Genomic DNA, 9,570 nt, shown 5'->3' with positions numbered 1-9,570 from the left:
AAAAGTGTAAATAAGGATCAAAATGTATAATTGATATTGTGAAATAGGAAGAAAACATCTAAAGGAATAGGGGAAGTGGGAGGGGTAGGGGAAAGGAAAGAAGGGAAAAGAAAAAATATGAGAAAAGGAAAAAATGGAAACAAAGTCTTTGTAAATAGGGAAGGGTAGAAGGGGTGAAGGGAAGGCAGAGGAATTGGGAAAAAATAAGAACCAAGATGCATCATGTAAAGGTACAAGATCCCAATGATGACTGTAACTGTATTGTATACCTAAAATGTACCAATAAACTTAATGAAAAATATATATATGAAACTAAATTTTAGGTTAAATGACCTGTCCAAAGACCAAAAAAAACAAGATTAAGGATACGATTTGTTTGTCATTGGTGTTTGTTTGTTTGTTTGTTTTTGTATGGGGGATGGAACTCGGGACCTCATGCCTGCCAGGCAGGCACAGTGCTGCTGAGCTCCATCCCTGGCCAAGCATACCATTTATTTAGCCTCCAAGACATTAATAGTCCTTGAAATAAGAGGAGAGTAGTCACTTCTAAGCCATCTACTGAGTCCAACCACATATATTAATTTCATTCTATCCATGGTAACCATTCAAGTGACAATTTCCTAAAAATAAACAAGCAGGAGCATTTTCACCAACTTGCTTCCAAGAAAGGCTAATAATAGGCAAGAGTGAGGAGCTGGAGTCCGGGTCACCTAACCAGACGCTGTTGGAGGGGAGGCCAAGGCGGGAGGAGCCAGAGCCACCACTGAGCACCTCTGTGTAACCCGACCTGCCTGGCCTGGAAACAGCCTAATTAACAAGTGGTTGAGAAACTGCCCAGCCGGCCAAGCAAGATGCTCCTGTTGAACAAAACGCTCCTGCTAGCAAGCAGTCAGTGACCTTGCTCTAGGTTCTTCTCCACATCAGCGGCTGGTGGTTTTTCTTGTAGGAATGACAGATAAATATTGAGTACTTCGCCTCTCAGGAGCTGTAGTCCTTCAAAACTTACAGTTATGCAAGAACAGCTATGCAATTCAGCTCAGAAAGGCTGAAAGGAAGATAAAGTTTAAAATAAAAGTACTCTCGTGATTTAAATAAGATGAATTTAAAATTTACTATTAATTCAACATCAATAAATAAAATAGGGGCAACTAAAAACATGCTAGGGCCAATCAGTACCCTCTAAGACTACAGTACACTGTTTTGTTGTCATTTTGTTTTTGAATTGGGTCTTTAAATTCGAGGGTTCTCCAATTCAAAAATGGGCATCTGAAATGAACAGACATTTCTCAAAGAAGTAAAAGCAGCAAATAAATATATGAAAAAATGTTCAACATCACTGGTCATTCAAGAGATGCAGATGAAAACAACACTGAGATTCCACCTCACCCCAGAAAGTATGGCTGCTATCAAGAAATCAACCAATAGCAAATGCTGACGGGGGTGTGGAGAGAAAGGAACCCTTCTCCATTGTTGGTGGTAGTGCAGACTGGTGCAACCACTGTGGGTATCAGTATGGAGATACCTCAAAGAACTAGGGCTGGAGGTCCCATTTGACCCAGCTATTCCCCTGCTGGGTATCTTCTCAAAAGAATTAAAAGAATCAAACCACAGCAATATATGTGCACCCATGTTTATAGCAGCACCGTTTGCGATAGCTAAAGCTTGAAAACAGCCCAAGTGCCCATCAACTGGTAACTGGATAAAGATGATGTGTTTCTTTTTAATGAAATGGGGTACTACTCAGCCATAAAGAATGAGAAACTAGAGATATTTATAGCTAAATGGATGCATATTGAACCATACTCTTAAGTGAAATAAATAGGACACACGTGTAAATACCGAATAGTTTCTCTAGTGTGAGAAACTGAAAGTGTAAATAAGGATTAAAAAGATTAAAATGAATAATTGATAATTTGAAATAGGAAGAAAAGGTCCAAAGGGGTAGGAGTGGTGGGAGGGGAAGGGGAAAGGGAAGAAGGGAAAGGAAAAAATATGAGAAAAGAAAAAAAATGGAAACAAAATCTATGTAAATAGGGAAGGGTGGAGAGGGTGAAGGAAGGACAGGGAATGGGGAAAAAATAAGAACCAAGATACATCATGTACAGGTACAAGCACCAAATGATAAATGTAAATGTATTGTATACCTAAAATGTACCAATAAAAGAATTTTTAAAAAAATAAATTTGGGGGGTCTGATTTTTTTAAGTTCTTTATATATTCTAGATAGTAGTCCTTTGTCAAAAGTATACCTGGTAAAAAATTTTTCCCACATTTTAGGTTGTCTCTTAGTTCTGTTGGTAGTTTCTCTTGCAGTGCAGAAGCTTTTTAATAAGCTGAGATCCCAGTTGTTGATAGTTGTTGATTATTTGTGTTAATTCCCATGCTACTGAGGTTTTGTTCATAAAGTATTTTCCTATGTGAATGTCTTCGAGAGTTCTACCTAACTTAGTGTTTCTGTTTTAATATTTAGATCTTTAATCCACTTCGATCTTAGTTTAGTGCATGGTGATAGTTATGGATCTAGATTTAATCTTTGGCAGGTTGAAATCCAGTTTTTCCAACACCATTTATTAAAGAGGCTATCTTTCCTCCAAAGAGGGTGGTTGGCTCCTTTGTCAAAGATGAGGTGGCTGAGCATGTCTGGAGTTGTTATTGCATCTTCTAACCTATTCCACTGATCCTCAGGTCTGTATCTTTGCTGGGACCATGCTGTTTTTATCACAGTAGCTTTATAGTATAGTTTCAAGTTGGGGATTGTGTTACCCCCTGCCTTGTCTCTGTTGCTTAGAATTGCTTTTGCTATTGTAGGTCTCTTCTTGTTCCAAATGAATTTTTAGATTGGTTTCTCTTGTTCGGTGAAATGTATTGTTGGAATTTCAATCGGCATTGCATTAAATCTATATAGCAGTTTTGGAAGTGTGGCCATATTTGCTATATTGGTTCTTCCTACCCAGGAACAAGGGATGTCTTTCCATTTTCTTATATCCTCTTTGATCTCCTTTTTCAGAGTGCTGTAGTTCTCAATGTAGAGGTCTTTTGCTTCTTTTGTTGGATTGATTCCTAGATATTTCATTTTTTTTCATTGAGTTTATTGGTACATTTTATGTATAAAATACAGTTACATTCATCATTGGGATCTTGTACCATTACATGAGTATCTTGGTTCTTATTTTTTTTCCCCTTCCCCTGCTCTCCCTTCACCCCCTCCACCCTTCCCTATTTGCAAAGAATTTGTTTCCATTTTTTTCTTTTTCTCATATTTTTTCTTTTCCCTTTTTTCCTTTCCCCTACCCCTCCCATTTCCCCTGCTCCTTTAGACCTTTTCTTCCTGCTACACAATATCAATTACACATTTTTTTAATTACAATATCAAGATCTAGGAGAAATTACCACAGATTTTACAGAATTTAAAAGGATATAGAAAGCATATTACAAAAATCTTTATGAAATAAATTTCACAACTTATAAGAAGTAACTTGGAAGACAAATTAATGAAACTAACTCTGGAGGAAATATAAAATTTGAATAGCACCTATTAAAGAAAGTATATTCCTAGCTTGAAAACCTACCTATATGACAACAGCAGGCTCATATACATTTTAACTGATAAATTATATCAAACAATTAAAGCAGGAAAAAAGAAGGAACACTTCTCCCTTCATTTTAGGAAATCAGCATTGTGCTATCCTAAAACTGGATAAAGATAATGTAAGAAAAAAGTGTGAACATAGATATAAATTTGTTTAACAAAACAAACTATTAGAAGTCAGATCTGGCAGGATGTAGAAAGTGGTTTTGTTATAGGGATGGCAATGTTGGTTCTGCAATGGAAGATCCACCCCCAAAAGTCATTGTTTTAACAGAGTAAAGGAAAAAGCCATATGATCCTGTCACTAGTTGGAGGAAAAGTATTGGACTAAATTCCACAGCTGTTCATAGTAAAAGCTATCAGGAGACTAGAAGTAGAGCAGAACCTTCTCAACAGATTAAAGACATGTACTCCATACTTCCAGCAAGAATGCCTTATATGAATGGATACAATGCTTTCCCCTTAAAGTGGGGAACAAGGGCAGATATGCTTACTCTTTATCTGTCCATTAAACTTTGAAACCTAGGCCCCACCAAAATAGTCTGGCAATAAAATAACACAATTAGGATAGGATTGGCAAGGTAGAAGCAAAATCTTTATATGTAGATGAAATGATCATCTACAGATAAAATACTAAGAAATCTCTAGGAGCCCCTAGAACTTGTATTTGAATTTAGCAGGATTAGAAGACACAAGGTATATATAAAAATTCAGGTCTGTGGTGTATACTTGCTATAAATGAAGAATTGGATATTGAAATTTAACATTTCTTTTTTGGGGGGAGGGGATCAAACTCCGGTCCTTGCGCTTTTGAGGCAGGGGCGAAACCACTGAGCTAAATCCCTGGCCCAAAATTTAAAAGTTATGTAGGAGTACAAAGGACCTAGAAAAGTTAAAAAAAGCACAAACAAAAACAAAAACAAAACCCCAAAAAACAAAAACAGTGTTGGAAGACGTTTAGTACCTAATTTTAAGACTTCTTCTAAAGCTACAGTAATCAAGTCAGTGTTGGTGTAAGGAAAGACATATAGATCATTGGAATAAAACAGAGAATCTAGACATAGAACCACACATATATGGTCCACTGAGTTTTGAAAGATTATTTAACATTAGCATTTTATAGAATACTCAATTCAAGAGCCGAGGAAGACATAGTGTTTTTGGCAAACAGCACTAGAACACCTGGTATCGGTATATAAAAAATTAACCTCAACCCTTTATTTCCATACATGAAAATAACTTGAAGGGATCTATGAACTTAAATATGAAATCCTAAAAGTATAAAATTTTAAGAAGAAATTATATGGGAAAATGTTTATGAATTCAGGGTAGGCAAGAACTACCTAGAATACAAAAAACATGATGTATAAAAGAAAAAAATTGATAAATGAGATTCCATCAAAATTTAGAACTTTAAATGACATCATTAAAATGAAAAGTAGTCCTTAAACAGACCATATTTACAATGCATATAACCTATGACCAGAATACATAAAGAATTCTTAGACCTCATTAATAGACAACCCAATTAAAAAGTAGACATAAGAAGATGATAAATAGCCAGTATAGCACAAGGAAAGGTGTGCAACTCTAGAATCAGGAAAACACTAATTAGTACAATAACAATTGAATTATACACTCATCAGGGAGATGAAGTTAAAAGTTTTAAAAGCCTTGTCATGACTTTTTCTTTTTGTTGGATTCTCTGCTTTTGCGTTTAATTTGCCATGCCCAATGGATTCATTCTGCTGGGCTTCCTGGGGTTGTGATCCTCATTGTCTTTTCCTAGGGTATTGTCTAAAATTTTGGGGAGTGCCGGTTTGATATTTATGAAGTTCCTGAGGTGCTCTTTGTCATGAAAGTATCTTATTTCTCCATCAATTTTGAAAGATAGTTTTGCAGGGTACATCAATCTGGGTTGGAGGCTGTTTTCCTTTAGGGCTTGAAATACATCACTCCAAGTTCTTCTTGCCTTGAGGATTTGCATTGAGAAGTCTACTGTGATTCTGATGGGCTTTCCTTTGTATGTGATTTGTTTCTTTGCTCTCACTGCTTGTAGAATTTTATTCTTCTGTTGGATTTCTGGAATCCTAACTATTATATGCCTATGTGTAGATTTTTTTTGATCAAGGCTAGCTGGAGTCCTATATGCCTCACTTATCTGTATGTCAAGTTCTTTTCCCCTCCTTGGGAAGTTTTCTGCCATCACTTCTGTGAAGAGTTTCTTTATGTCATCTGCACTCTCTCCTCTTTCTTCATTGACTCCAATCAGTCTTATGTTATTCTTCTTTGCATTGTCTAGCAGCTGCTGGATTGATTTCTCGTGTTCCTTTACAATTTTAAAGCAATTTTTCTTTTCCTCCTCACTAATTGCAATCTTTTCTTCTATATCTGAAATTCAATTCTCACATTGGTTCATTCTGCTGCGCAGGCTTTCGATGGAGTTTTTAATCTCCTGGAAATCTGTTTGCATCTGTTTTATGGATTCCATTTGTTTCCTATGTTGGAATTCCATCATGTTCCTCAGATCCTTTATTTTATCTGTGGCCTCTCTAGATTTATTAATCATGTCTTGCACCATGAGCACAATCTTTGCTGTTATCTGAGTAATTATTTCTGATTTCATTTTTCCCAGATTCTCTTTTAGTTTAGAGGGTCCAGGTAGTTGAGTATCAGATTGTTTCATCTCGTTTCCATTTGGGGTTGCTGTAGGTGATCCAGAAGTCTGTTTTTGAGGCTTGTTTATGTGTCTTCTCATTTCCATGGCGGGTGGGGGGGTGCTTCTGGCGCCTGCGTGGCTCAGCTTCTCTGCCCTAGGATCTTGGAATGGCAGCAGGGGAGCTTCCTTCCAGGTGCTGGGACTGGCTCAGCTTTTCTGTCCTAGGAGCATGGGATGGCAGCAGGGGAGCTTCCTTCCAGGTGCTGGGACCAGCTCACCTTCTCTACCCTAGGAGCTTGGGATGGTGGCAGGGGAGATATTTCATTTTTTTGGATGCTATTGTGAAAGGAATTGTTTCCCTAATTTCTCTCTCAGTGAGTCTGTTATTTATGTACAAGAAGGCTATTGTTTTTTGAGTGTTGACCTTATATCCAGCTACTCTACTGATTCTGTCAATTAAGTGTAGAAGTCTTTTGGTGGAGTTTTTTGGGTCTTCTATGTAAAATATCATATGATCAGCAAATAATGACAGTTTAACTTCTTCCTTTTTTATCTTTATTCCTTTTCTCTCTCTTTTCAAATTGCTTTGGATAATGTTTCCAGAACTGTATTGAACAGGAGTGGTGATAGTGGGCATCCTTGTCTTGTGTCTGATTTTAGTGTGAAAGTTTTCAATTGCTTCTCGGCCTTTTGGCTAAGATCAAGTGTAGTGTGAAAGTTTTCAGTTTTTGACCAATTAGTATGTTGTTGGCTGTTGGTTTTTCATAGATAGCCTTTATCAAGTTGAGATAAAGACCTTCTATTCCAATTTTCTGTAGGGTTTTTATCATGAATAGGTGTTGAATTTTGTCAAATGCCTTTTGTGCATCTTTTGAGATGATCATTGGTTTTTGTCCTTGGCTCTGTTAATATAATGCATTACATTTATTGATTTACATATGTTGAACCATCCTTGCATCCCTGGGATAAATCTGACTTGGTCAGGGTGTATGATTTTCTTGATGACCCTCTGTATTCCGTTTGCCAGTGTCTTGTTGAGGATTTTTGCATCTATGTTCATTAGGGAGATTGGCCTGTAGTTCTCTTTTTGGGTTGAGTCTTTCCCTGGTTTTGGAATCAAAGTCACACTTGCTTCCAAGAATGAATTTGGAAGCCTTGCTTCCCTTTCAATTTCACTGATGACTTTAAAGAGTAATGGCAATAGTTCTTCTCTAAATAGCTTGTAGAATTCAGCAGTAAAGCCTTCAAGACCTGGGCTTTTCTTTGTTGGTTAATTTTTAATTACATTTTCAATTTCACTTGTTATAATTGGGGTGTTTAGAATTTTTGTATCTTCTTTATTTAATTTTGGCAATTCATATGTATCTAGGAATCTGTCCATTTCTTCTGTGTTTTCCATTTTATTAGAGTACAGGTTCTTGAAGTAGGTATTGATGATCCTCTGGATTTCTGATGGGTCTGTTCTGACTTCATCTTTTTCATTCTCAATTCCATGGATTTGAGCCTTTTCTTTCCTTTTTTGATAAGATTGGCTAAAGGTTTATTGATTTTATTTATTCTTTGAAAAACCAACTCTTTGATTCATTGATTTTTTTTGTATTGTTCTCTTAGTCTCCATTGCATTAATTTCTGCCCTGATCTTTATAATTTTCTCTCTTGTATGAGCTTTGGGTTTGTCATGCTCTTCTTTTTCTAGGAGTTTGAGGTTCTTCATTAGGTTGTTTATTTGAGCTCTCTGTTTTCCTAATATGGGCATTCACTGCTATGAATTTCCCTCATAGAGCTGCTTTCATTGTGTCCCATAGAGTCCTGTATGTTGTAATGGCATTATCATTTACTTGTAGAAATTGTCTAATTTCTTCTTTAATTTCCTCTGTGATGCATTGGTTGTTCAGGACAGTGTTATTCAGTTTCCTTATGTTTGTGGGGGTTTTGTGGTTTCTTATGCTATTGATCTCCAATTTTATTGCACTATATTCTGATAATATACAGGGGGTAAGTTTGATTCTTTTCCATTTACTTAGACATGTTCTATGAGCAAGCATGTGGTCTATTTTGGAGAATGACCCATGTGCACCCGAAAAGAATGCATATTCTGATTTTGTCCGGTAGAACGCTCTGTAAACATCTATTAAGTCCATTTGTTCAATAGCTTGGTTCAGTTCTAGAATTTTGTTGTTAATTTTTTGTCTAGATGATCTGTGTATTTGTGACAGTGGGGTATTGAGGTCCCCCACTACAATTGTATTAGTGCTTATTTGGTTTTTCATGTCCATTAATATTTGTTTTGTATAGTTGGGGGCATTCGTATTTGGTGCATATATATTTAGGATTGTCACCTCTTCCTCTTGGATTGCTCCCTTCACAAGGATGTAATGACCATCTTTGTCTCTCTTAATTAGTTTTGGTTTGAAATCTATTTTGTCTGCAAATAAGATTGCTACCCCTGCTTTTTTCTGGGTTCCTGTCACATGGAAAACTGTTTTCCATCCTTTTATTTTCAGTCTATGAATTTCTTTTTGAGTTAGGTGTGTTTCTTATATATATCATATTGTTGGATTTTGCTTCTTAATCCATTCTCCCAGTCTATTTCTTTTGTTTGGTTGGTTGGTTGGTTGGGTTTTTTTTGGTTTTTTGGTACCAGGGATCAAACTCAGCACCTTGCGCTTGCAAAGCAGGCCCCGGAACCACTGAGCTAAATCCTCGGCCCCAGTCTATTTCTTTTGATTGGTGAATTGAGGCCATTAACATTGATGGTTATATTTGACAGATATTGACTTATCCTTGTCATGATGTTTTAGTGTTGTTGGCTGTTTTATTTTTTATTTTTCCCACTTTCCCTTTAGTTTCTTGCTTTGCCTGGTAGCTTCCCTCTTTTGGGCCTCATGGAGTTGTGATCTTCATTGTCTTTTTCTAAGATATTGTTTAGAATTGTTTGGAGTGCTGGTTTAGTGTTTGTGAAATTTCTCAGGTGTTCTTTGTCATGGAAGTATCTAATTTCACCATCAATTTTGAAAGATAATTTTGAAGGATACAACAGTCTAGGTTGGAAGTTATTTTCTTTTAAGGCTTGAAATACTTCACTCCAGTCTCTCCTTGACTTGAGAGTTTCTCCTTGAGGCTCTCCTTGACTGCCATGATTCTGATTTTCTTTCCTTTGTATGTGATTTGTTTCTTTTCTCTAAGTGGCTGTAGGATTTTGTTCTTCTGTTGGGTTTCTGAGATCTTGACTATTATATGTCTAAGTGTAGATTTTTTTTTGGATCATGGCTAGTTGGAGTTCTATATGCCTCACTTATCTGTATGTCCAATTTTCTACCTC

The 9,570-nt window shown here is 36.5% G+C and overlaps 1 pseudogene; it reads left to right on the top strand.

The window, feature by feature from the left end:
* Positions 1 to 6,922: 6,922 nt before the first annotated feature.
* LOC147827606 (U2 spliceosomal RNA) lies at positions 6,923 to 7,082 on the top strand (annotated as a pseudogene).
* Positions 7,083 to 9,570: the final 2,488 nt, after the last annotated feature.

Source organism: Heterocephalus glaber, unplaced genomic scaffold (genome assembly GCF_053883595.1).
Source record: "Heterocephalus glaber isolate CG9 unplaced genomic scaffold, H.glaber_assembly_v1.0 deba00001442, whole genome shotgun sequence".
NCBI classification, from domain to species: Eukaryota; Metazoa; Chordata; class Mammalia; order Rodentia; family Bathyergidae; genus Heterocephalus; species Heterocephalus glaber.
This window is presented reverse-complemented; position numbering and strand designations above follow the sequence as displayed.